A 12,315-nucleotide genomic window follows, 5' to 3' on the forward strand; every position below is an offset into this window, starting at 1 on the left:
TCATATAAAGACCCAGGTTCTGGTCTTCTGTGTTGCTTATTATGATCTGTATGTCTGTGTGTATGTTTTTTGTAGTTTAAGTATTGGCTCTATACTGTCTATATTTTGTATTATGCTCTGCCTCTGGGAAGTGTCCCAGACAAAGCTGATGTGACTCAGCAAAGTATGCAGAAACTTGTTCATGTGACTGAAAACTCCATATTTTTTTTCCATGGTCTTCTCAATCCTGCTTGACCCTCTGGAGGAACTTTGCTACTGTGATATTGACCTGGGGGTCTGGGGCTTCCTTTGGGGGATCGAGGGAACCTTTTCTTTTATTGGGGTGTAGGACTGGAGAGTGCACTGGTGGTGATACTGGGAGACTGGAGTACAGCCCTCCTGTGGAGGTATCAGAGCTGGCATGTCCCCCTGTTGTGGGTGCAGTGCTCTGGGGGCAGACACTGCTCTGGCTCAATGCCTTAAGGGGCAGAGCCAACTTCTGCATCCCACTAACAAGCCCCTGGAGGTGTCCGCCTTGCTGCCTTTAGCTGACACCACCTGGCCTAGGCAGGAGAGCTGGAGGAACCCTGGGAGGGCAGGGCTGGAGGCTTGAATGCTGTGTCCCGTCCTGGGGTGGCTCGCTGGGCTCCTCTGGGTTGGGGGAGGTGGGGACATGGCAGCCAGCCCTGGTAATGCCAGATGGGGAGTGAGGCAGGAGTGTCCAAAGAGGGCTCAGGTATCACAGGATGTTACCTGCAGCTGGCCCTGCCATGCAAGGTCACGTGACCTGCTGCCCAGGCCCGTCCGTCTGGCAATGGTTCTTCTTGAGGATGATATTACTGAGCTCCTGCATGAGCTTCTCGTTGATGGGCGAGAGCAGCTGAGCACTCCTCTTCTTGGTGCCGTCCTGCGGGGTTTCGGAGCTGGGAGACAGCTCCAGAGGAAGGGGCAGCAGCGCAGCACGTGGGGGGTTCCGGGTCCAGTTTTGCTCCCTCCCCAGGGCACGCAGCATGCGGGGCGGATCCACGTTTCTCTCGAGCGAGGCTGTTTGGGTGGCTCTGAGCCCAGGGGACCTATCCCACTCTGGGGTCTTTTCGGGCTCCAGGGTCAGGCCCCTTTCAAGGGAAAGCGACTTTCTGGGACGTCGGCCAGTGACGGGTGTGTGTGTGTGTGCAAGCCCCAGGCTGCTACCCCCTGCTTCATGGGGAGCTGCTGGGTCCAAGTGGCTCCTGTGCCTGACTCACATCAGAGAGTCTAGCCTCCCCAAGGCCTGGGCTGGCCCTAGGCAGGAGGGGCTTCTCCTGCCCCATGGCCACTCTGGGGCCTTCTCAGCCACCAGCTCTGCACCTGCCCCAGACAAGGATGGGAGCAGCCATGAGCTAGGACAAAGGGTGTGTCCCCTGGCCAGTTCCATCCCATATAGCCTCCCCCTCTGCCCAGCCTGACACCACCGTCAATGCCTACCAAGCCAGACTTTGCCTGGGTGAAAGGTGCCTATGTCCGGGCACCCAGAGCAGGGTTGAGGCCAAGCCCAAGCTGGAGTGATCAGCTGGATGGATAGATGCTGTCCCTGGTCCAGATGCTATTCAGCACCAATCGGAGCCATTCTGACTCCCAGCCCAACTCGGCCACGTTGCCTCCACCCCTGGCTCCTTCCCTGCTTGTAGGAGACTCTGGTGGGGGATCCAGACAGAGCACAAAGCCATGCAGAACCAGCCCGCCCCCCAGCTCTAGCCACCTGGCATGCTCCTCCCTGTCACGGAGTGTGGGGGAGTCCGGCCCTGCACACCTCTTCCTGGGACTCACAGTGACTCTCAGCCAGCCAGTAAAACAGAAGGTTTATTGGACAACAGGAATACAGGCTACAGCACAACCAGGACCCCTCAATCGAGTCCTTCTGGGGTTCAGGGTGCTTGGATCCCAGCATAGGATTCCCTGAACTCTCACCCCCAAGCCCCAAACCGAAACTGACTCAAACCCTCTCCACTTGGCCCTCTCTTTTGTCTAGCTCCCCGGGCAGAGGTGTTGACCTCCCCTCCTCCCTGCCTAGCTCAGGTTACAGGCTCAGGTATTGTCCCTCACCTAAAATCCTCCCCGGCTCTCCCAACCCCCACACAGACAGCCCCTACTCCATCACATCTCTCCCCGCTTCGAGACTGAACTGAGCGGGGTCACTCTGCCCAGTGACCCGGGGAAGTTCGGGGCCCCCTCTCTGGGACAGCGCGTCCGCTATCAGGTTGGCACTTCCCTTCACGTGGACCACGTCCATGTCATAGTCCTGCAGGAGCAGGCTCCACCTCAGGAGCTTGGCGTTGGCTCCTTAAATCTGGTGCAGCCACTGGAGCTGCTGGGGAAAATCAGGCCATCTACTTAGGTACCTAAATATGGACCCAGGAGCCTGGCCTTAAGCCACCCATGTTGACAATCTTGCCTGAAGGTTTTTGGTTTCCCCTGGTGCTTTATGCCCTCCTGTCTGCAACTCAGGTGAGCTCTTGACCTCCATCCCTGGGAACCGCTCCTGCCCCACACACCTGAATTCCTGGGTTCAGCTGCTCTGTGCACTTGTAAAATTCTCCCTGCTGTGGACAATGGCAGGGCTGGATGCACTGTGCTTCACAGACATCAATGGGGCTGGTGCCCTGGGCCCACAGTATCATATTCCAGAAGGGTATTGTGAGTGAGTATCACAACCACAGCAGGTTGATGGATGGCCTCCCGCTCCCTGCATGACTTCCTGGATGCAGCAGTGTCCAACGCTCTCAGCCACTTGGCCAGCTGTCATAGAATCCAATGGCTGTAAAGGAGACTGGGTATGGGGCGGGGGGAGACGGCTCAGCTTTATGGAGCACACTGTGAGCAGCGCTGTGCTCATGTGCATACCTTGCAATGCCATGCGTTCTTTATGTCCGTGTGCCAGAGGGGATGTTTCAAGTTGATGCATTAAGCTCAGCTGTGTGGAGCCAAGTAGCTGGCTCCACGCAGCTGAGCTTAATGTATCGACTTGTAACATCCCCTCTGGCACAGGCATAAAGAATGCACAAATGCATTAACCATCCAACCTGCACCCTCTGCCAGACATCCAGTCAGCACTAATGCCTGCGTCCTGGCAAAACTGTGTTTAGCAAGAGCAAGCAGAGACTACGATCCCAACCGCTGTCTGCAGAGTCTCTCTCTCTCTCTCCTGAGCCCTGCAATCCTGCTGGTGTTGCAATCACCCCTGTGCGTGAGGGGAGCTGCAGGCACCTCCCTGCTCTGCACACAGGTTGCTATCTCGGTTGGCTCAGGTGCCATGGGAAATGTGGCTGCATCTCTGATGTTGCTATATCTGCCTCCCCGGGGCTGTCGGTGCAGTGCAGGTCCCCCTTTCCAGTGGGGCCAATGGACATGGCTTTCCTCGCTGTGTCAGCCCAGATAACGCTCAGGTCGCATCTTGGCTTGGCAATCAGTGAATTGTGTGCTCAGTTCCTCTTTCCTCAGTTCCTTGTCAGCTGTTCCCCTGGATGTTTCCCATCACACGGGCTGCTGCCAGTGCTGTCTGCTGGGGTTTTCCGCCTGGCCAGTGCAGCTCCTCGCCAAGCTCTGAGCAGCCGTGGTCAGGCTGCTGACTCAGGTTGTGCGCTGTGCGGCTGAGGTCACGCACTCCAACAGCCAGCCTTTGCTCAGACTCAGCACTAGTGAGTTGGGTGCCATTACCAGTTGTCACTTGCAGCTGGGGCTGTGTTAGTGTCTGCGAGAGGATCCAGCTCCCAAAAGCCCAGCCATCAGCTCTTACCAAGTGGTCTGGCCATTTTGCCACAGCTCAGGCCATTCTCACTTGGTCCAAGCTTGGGTTGCCACGTCACGTGTTATACGAGGCTCCTTTGCTTGGCCTTTCACAGGGGCTCCAATTCCACCCCCCACCCCCTGGTGGCGCCTCTCAAGCATTGTGGACACTCGTGTCTGTGGCTCAATTGCTAGCAGGGATCCCTGCCGAAGTCTCAGGCCTCAGAACTCTGCATCTGCTGGATCTTGCCCCTTTGGATGTGGCCCCATGCTGCACACACATTTCCTCCCCGATCCCTACCGCTGTCAGCACCAGGAGCATTCTCATGTAGCCATCCTGCTGGAGCTTCAGGGTTGTGGGGCCTCATTTTGGTACTGATGCTATTCAATCTGTCAGGCATGGCTCTGACACACAGGAATTCAGCAGAGCGACTCTGCCCAGGTTCTGCACTGACGGTTGCTAAGGCAGGAGTTCAGGCCCATCTTGTAGGGCACTTCCGGGCTGTGTGGTGCAGCGGCAGCAACGAAGCATTAGGCTGATGGCAGATCTGAGTCTTTGCTGTCTGCACATTAAGAAAGAGGAAGCCACATGGGCACTGTTGGTGACTGGTTTTAGTAACCACATGCAAAGCAGGCCTAGCGATATATACGTGCACTGTTGCTCTGTTAAGATCCGGTGGCTACTGCAATCGAGGACCGGGAGACTCACTGTCCAATGCCCATCCATTACACAAGGCGTTCTGAAGATATTTTCTAGAAGGGCATGGTGCCCCTGAACTAGTACTGGCCCTTGGACTCACCCTGGAGCATAAACATGTGCTCTCCTAGAACCTCAGCAAAAGTGTGAACCTTCTGGGTTCTGGTTAACTGTCTCTGGGGTAGCACGGAACACGCAGACACTTTGCACAAAGCTCCATAACACTGATGCTCTTTACTAAATCACACACAAGAAATACACAGATTAGGGTTGCTGATTAATTGCCGTTAACTCACGCGGTAAAGTAAAAAAAATTCATTGTGATAAAAAACATTCATTGTGATTAATTGCAATTTTAATCGTACTGTTAATGAATAGAATACCATTGAAATTTATTAAATATTTTGGATGCTTATCTACATTTTCAAATATATTGATTTCAGTTACAACACAGAATACAAAGTATACACTATTATTATTATTATTTTTATAACAAATATTTGCACTATAAAAATGATAAACAAAAGAAATAGTATTTTTTCAGTTCACCTCATATAAGTACTGTAGTGCAATCTCTTTATCATGAAAATGCAACTTACAAATGTAGATTTTTTTTGTTACATAACTGCACTCAAAAACAAATCAGCGCAAAACTTTAGAGCCTACAAGTCCACTCAGTCCTACTTCTTGTTCAGCCAATTGCTAAGACAAACAAGTTTGTTTACATTTACAGGAGATAATGCTTCCCTCTTCTTTTTTACAGTGTCACCAGAAAGTGAGAACAGGGGTTTGCATGAGACTTTTGTAGCCAGCATTGCAAGGTATTTACATGCCTGATATGCTAAACATTCGTATGCCCCCTCATGCTTCGGCCACCATTCCAGAGGACATGCTTCCATGCTGCTGATGCTCATTAAAAAAATAATGTGTTAATTACATTCGTGACCGAACTCTTTGGGGGAGAATTGTGTCTCCCACATTCTGCCATATATTTCATGTTGTAGTAGTCTCAGATTACTCAGCACATGTTCATTTTAAGAACACTTTTGCTGCAGATTTGACAAAACACAAAGCAGGTACCAATGTGAGATTTCTAAAGACAGCTACAGCACTCAACCCAAGGTTTAAGAATCTGAAGTGCCTGCCAAAATCTGAGAGGGATGAGGTGTGGAGCATGCTTTCAGAAGTCTTAAAAGATCAATACTCTGATGCAGAAACTACATAACCTGAACCACCAAAAAAGAAAATCAACCTTCTGCTGGTGGCATCTGACTCAGATTATGAAAATGAACATGCGTCAGTCCACACTGCTTTAGATCGTTATCGAGCAGAACCTGTCATCAGCATGGACGCATGTCTTCTGGAATGGTGGATGAAGCACGAAGGGACATAGGAATCTTTAGCACACCTGGAACGTAAATATCTTGGGACGCTGTCTGCAACAGTGCCATGTGAACACCTGTTCTCGCTTTCAAGTGACATTGTGAACAAGAAGCAGGCAGCATCATCTCCTGCAAATGTAAACAAACTTGTTTGTCTGAGTGATTGGCTGAACAAGAAATAGGACTGAGTGGACTTGTAGACTTTAAAGTTTTACATTGTCTTATTTTTGAATGCAGTTATTTTTTGCACATAATTCTACATTTGTAAGTTCAACTTTCATGATAAAGAGATTGCATTACAGTACTTGTATTAGGTGAATTGAAAATACTATTTCTTTTGTTTTTTACAGTGCAAATATTTGTAATCAAAAATAAAGTGAGCACTGTACACTTTGTATTCTGTATTGTAATTGAAATCAGTATATTTGAAAATGTAGAAAACATCCAAAATATATTTAAATAAATGTTATTCTATTGTTTAATCGCACAATTAATTTTTTAAACTGTGCAATTAATCACGATTAATTTTTTAATCGCTTGACAGCCCTAACACAGTTCCATACAAAATAAACCATATCTGCATTTCCCCCCATTCAGCTCCTTGGGAGGCCATCTTCAGGTAGATGGGTCCCCCCACATTTTTAAACTGGTGAAAAATGACCACACACACACACACACACACACACACATCTGGCCTTTATACCTGCAGTCAGGTGAGCCCCAGCAGGTGACTTTGTTGCCAGACAACTGCTCCCCTGACAGACCAGTTCTCCAGGGTAAAATCCAGCCTTTTGTCCAAGCCCCAAACCGAAAACTGACCCCCCTTCCCTCCAGCCGGCTCCCTGCCTTTGTCTAGTTTCCCGGGCCAAGGTGTTGACTTCCCGCTCCGCCTGCCTAGCTCAGGTTACAGGCTCCGGTCCTGTCTCTCACCTAAATCCTCCCCGGCTCCACCATCCCCCACACAGACAGCCCCTACTCCATCACACCTCTCCCCCCTTCGAGACTGAACTGAGCGGGGTCACTCTGCCCAGTGACCCGGGGAAGTTCGGGGCCCCCTCTTCGGGACAGCGCGTCCGCTATCAGGTTGGCACTTCCCTTCATGTGGACCATGTCCATGTCATAGTCCTGCAGGAGCAGGCTCCACCTCAGGAGCTTGGCGTTGGCTCCTTTCATCTGGTGCAGCCAGGTCAGGGGAGAGTGGTCGGTGTACACGGTGAAGTGGCGCCCAAAGAGATAGGGCTCCAGTTTCTTAAGGGCCCACACCATGGCCAGGCATTCCTTCTCGATGGCCGCGTAGTTCTGCTCCCGGGGTAGCAACTTCTTGCTCAGGTACACGATGGGGTGTCTCTCCCCTCCTGCATCAACACTGCCCCCAGTCCTGTGTCTGAGGCGTTGGTGAACACCATAAAGGACTTGTCAAAATCTGGGTTTGACAGAACTGGGCCACTGACCAGAGCCTCCTTCAGCGCCCCGAGAGCCTCCTGGCACTCCTCGGTCCAGACCACCTTGTCTGGCTTCCCCTTCTTGCACAGCTCAGTGATGGGGGCGGCTATGGCGCTAAAGTGGGGCACGATACCCCGCCATCCCAATAAAGGCCTGGACCTGCTTTTTGGTTTGGGGAGCGGGCCAGTCTCTGATCACCTCCATCTTGGCTGGTTCCGGCTTTAGGCAGCCGCTCCCCACCCGATGGCCCAGGTAAGATACTTCAGCCATCCCCACCTTGCACTTCTCAGCCTTTACGGTCAACCCAGCCTCCCGGAGTCGGTCTAGCACTTGTCTAACCTGGGACACGTGGTCCTCCCAGGTCTGGCTGAAGACGCAGATGTCGTCAATATACGCCATGGCAAAACTCTCCATCCCCCTCAGTAGCTGATCCACCAGGCGCTGGAAGGTGGCCGGCGCTCCCTTGAGGCCGAAGGGCAGGGTCAGAAACTTGTAGACCCCCAGAGGGGTGATAAAGGCCGATTTCAGCCTGGCATCTGCGTCCAGCGGCACTTGCCAGTAGCCCTTTGTAAGATCCATGGTGGTGAGGTACCGAGCGCCTCCCAGCTTGTCTAGGAGCTTGTCAGGCCTGGGCATGGGGTAGGCATCAGATACAGTGATGGCATTGAGCTTTCGATAGTCCACACAGAACCGGATAGACCCGTCCTTCTTGGGGACCAGCACCACTGGTGAGGCCCAGGGGCTGGCGGATGGCTGGATCACCCCCAAGGCTAGCATGTCCCTGACCCCTCTTTCTAGGTCTTGGGCAGTTTTTCCGGTGACCCAAAAAGGGGAGCATCGTATAGGGGTGTGTGACCCGGTCTCCACCCTGTGGACAGTCAAATTAGTGCGTCCAGGCTGGTTGGAAAACAGCTGTCGGTATAGATGCAGCACCCCTCTGATCTCAGCGTGCTGGGCCGGGGTCAGCTGATCAGAGAGGGGAATCGCCTCCAGGGGGGAACCAGCTTTTCTCCCTGGGAATAGATCCACTAAAGGGTCATCTCCCTGCTCCTCCCAGTGTCCACACACGGCCAACACCACATTCCCCCTGTCATAGTATGGCTTCATCATATTCACATGGTACACCCGGCGGTGGTGCGCACGGTTCGACAGTTCCACCACATAGTTTACCTCATTTAGTTCCTTGATAACCTTGTGTGATGAAGTGGGACTGGTCTTACTGGGGGCTGGGTACAGATCCTAAGTATCTAGCAGCAAAAGTCCATGCAGCAAATGCCTGACACTCTGTCTCCTAGCAACTGATGGCCGGGCCCCTCCCTGCAAAGGTGCTGGCTAAAGGTGTTGGAGACAAAGGGGTCAGGTGACCTCCTGGCCCGGGAAAGAAGCGGAGGAGAGAGGAGAGGCCGGAGGGGGTTGGGCAGACTGGAGCTGGCTGGAGAAAAGAGGGGAAGCAGGGAGAGAGGGCTCTGATCCCCGAGGGGGGCTGTGGGGCCCCAAGATGGACCTAACAGGGGGGATCCGGTTATCTGTGCCTGCAAGACCTGTGTTGGACTGTGTTCCTGTCGTCTAAATAAACCTTCTATTTTACTGGCTGGCTGAGAGTCCTGGTGAATCGGCAGGGAGCCCGGGGGTGCAGGGCCTGACTCCCCCACACTCCGTGACACCTTGAAGGGCCCTTCCCAGGCAGCCTGGAGTTTGTTTTTCCTCATGGGGACGAGAACCATCACTTGATCCCCGGTGGCGAAGGCACGGGCCCACGCCGTGCGGTCGTACCAGACCTTCTGCTTCCTCTGGGCTCAGGCCAGATTCTCCCTGGCCAGGCCCATGAGCTCGGCAAGTCTTTCCCGGAAGGTCAGGACATACTCCACTACTGACTTGCCATCGGGGGCAGCCTTCCCCTCCCATTCGTCTCTCATCAGGTCCAGGGGCCCCCTTACCCGCCTCCCATATAACAGTTCGAAAGGCGAAAACCCGGTAGATTCCTGGGGTACCTCCCTGTACGCAAACAGCAGGTGAGGTAAGTACTTGTCCCAGTCCTGTGGGTGCTGGTTCATAAATGTTTTTAGCATCATCTTTAGTGTCCCGTTGAACCTCTCCACCAGTCCGTTGGTCTGGGGGTGATATGCTGAGGCCCAGTTGTGCCGGACCCCACATTTCTCCCACAGGGACTGGAGCAGGTTTGACATGAAGTTGGACCCCTGGTCCATTAAGACTTCCTTGGGGAACCCCACCCGGCTGAAAATGGTCAGCAGCGCATCTGCCACGGTGTCTGCTTCGATAGAGGACAAGGCCACCGCCTCGGGGTAGCGAGTGGCGAAATCTACCACGTCCATGTCATAGTCCATGGATGTATTTTTTCCCTGACCGGGTCGCCTTGCTGAGAGGTCCCACTATGTCCATGGCCACCTTCTGGAAAGGTTCTTCTATGATGGGCAAAGGCCTCAGAGCTGCTTTCCCCTTGTCCCGGGCCTTTCCCACCCGCTGGCAGGGGTCACAGGATTGGCAGTACTGTCGGACATGGGTAAAGACCCCAGGCCAGTAAAAGTTCTGTAGCAGCCTCTGCCTGGTGCGCCGGATTCCCTGGTGCCCTGCGAGAGGGATGTCATGGGCCAGGTACAGTAGCTTGTGGCAAAACTTATGGGGAACCACCAGCTTCCTCCTGATCCCCCATGACTCCACTTCCCCGGGGGGAGCCCATTCTCGGTACAGGAACCCCTTCTCCCACAGGAACCTCTCCTTGCAACCTCTCCTCATGGTCTGTACCGCACTGAGGTCGGCCAGGTCCCTTGGCCTCCGCAAGGAGGGAGCTTTCTGCAACTCGGCCTGGAACTCAGCAGCTGGGACAGGGATGGAGACCTGCTCTCTCTCACCAGCTGGGTCAGAGGCCGCAACCTCTCTGGGCCGTGTCCCTGGGCGTTCCCTTTCTACCAGGTTAGGGTCCTGCACCTTGGGCAGAGTACCTTCCCCATTGTCAGGGCGCAGTGCCCTGCGTCGACTCTGACTACGGGTCACGACCAGGGCACCCCGGGTGTTGCTTGGCCAGCCCTCGAGGTCCCCCCCATTAACACCTCCGTGGGCAAATGGGGGTGTACCCCCACGTCCTTGGGGCCCTCCTTGGCCCCCCACTTCAGGTGTACCCTCGCCACAGGCACCTTGAATGGGGTCCTGCTCACACCCCTCAGGGTCAGGTAGGTGTTGGGCACCATCCGATCTGGGGCCACCACCCCAGGCCGGGCCAGCGTCACCTCTGCGCCCGTGTCCCAGTACCCAGTGACCTTCCTCCCATCTACCTCCAGGGAAACAAGGCACTCTTTCCGGAGGGGTAGCCCCGTGCCCACATTGTAAACCAAAAACTCGGAGCCTGGAGCATCCAGCCCCTCAGAGGAGCTGACCTGGGGCCCTCCTCCCTCCTTTGCAGATGGTACGTGGCCAGCCCCCCTTTCCTGCGAACGCTGCCCCTCATCCGGCTGGGTCTCTACCAAGTTAACCCGGTGTGGGGTCGGTCTGCTCAGTCTGTCTTTGAGCCTGGGGCACTGGGACCGTATGTGGCCCCTCTGGCCACATTGATAGCAGCTCATGTCCCGTTGGTCCCCTCAAACTGGTCGGTTGTCCCTGATGCTGGGCGTTCCCCTTGGGAGGGGGTTCTCCCTATTCCCCCTTTGGGAGGTCCCAGGATGACTCTCTTTCTGCATCGCGGCGGGCCTGTTCCTTTGGGACTCCTCCCTGCCACCCCCCGACCGGCTCTTCACAAACTCATCGGCCAGCCGCCCTGCATGTCACGGGTTCTCTGGCTTTTGGTCCCTCAACCACAGCCTCAGGTCGGATGGGCACCGCTCATACAGTTGCTCCAGTACCAGCAGTTTAATCACGTCCCCCTTCGTCTGGGCCCCATCTGCCCACTTGCTGGCGTATCCCTCCATGCGGACGGCTACTTGCAGATATGAGACCTCAGGGGTTTTATACTGACTCCGGAACCTCTCCCGGTACATTTCAGGAGTCAGCCCAAACTCGCGCAGCAGGGCCTGTTTGAACAGTTCGTAGCTCCCTTTCTCCTCCTCTCCCAGCTGGCCGTACAATTCCATTGCTTTGGGGTCCAGTAAGGGGGTGAGAACCCGGAGCCTGTCCACAGGATCTACCTGGTGCAGCTCGCAGGCTGTCTCAAAGGCACCCAGGAAGTCATCCATGTCCTCCCCCTCCTTACGCGGGGCCAGGATGCACTTATCAAAGCTCCGCGCAGTTCTGGGCCCCCTCACCCACCGCTGGCCGGGGCCTGCTGCCCCCCAGCCTCGCCAGGTCCAGCTCATGTTGACGCAGTCGCTCTTTCTCCTTCCGGTCATGTTCCCTCTGTCGCTCTTTCTCCTCCTGGTCATGTTCCCTCTGTCTCTCACAATCCTTCAGCTCTCTCAGTTTTAGCTCTCTCTCCCATTCCAGCCGCTTGCGCTCCACGGATGCCGAGCGTCGCTGGGACGATCCCCTGCTGGGGGGTGAGCTTCGCCGGGAGGATCCCCTGCTGGCCGGGGGGGTCACAGTGCCCTCGGTAGTCGCTGGGCTCCTCCTCATCCTCCCCCTAGGCATAGGAATGGGGGGTCTCGGGAAGCCCTCAGCAGCCGGCTGACCACTCCCAGTGTGGACAGACACTGGTGCCTGTGCTGCATCTGCCAGGCTGCTTCCCTCAGACACAGGGATCAGTTCATTCACCCGATCTCCCTCCTGCAGCTGGGCAATCAGCTGGTCCTTGGTATGCCTCCCACTGTGCAGCCCCCTCTGCTTGCACAGCTCCACCAGGTCGCACTTACGTCGCTTGGCATACCTCTTCCTGCTGGCCCCTAGCAGGCCGGGCTGCTCACTGCTCCCCACGGTTTCCAGGGGGACCCCTAGTGTGCCAGTCCGTGAGGTCACCACCTCTCTGCCAGGGTCGAGCTGCAGACTCCTCCACCCCTGGGACCGCTCGCTGTGATCCCCCAGGGGACCCTGTTACTGCAAAGTCCTTCTCTCTGGTCACACACTCCCAGGGGTTAATCACCCCTACAATCGCCCCTTTGTTTTACTGCT

Source organism: Mauremys reevesii, linkage group 8 (genome assembly GCF_016161935.1).
Source record: "Mauremys reevesii isolate NIE-2019 linkage group 8, ASM1616193v1, whole genome shotgun sequence".
NCBI classification, from domain to species: Eukaryota; Metazoa; Chordata; order Testudines; family Geoemydidae; genus Mauremys; species Mauremys reevesii.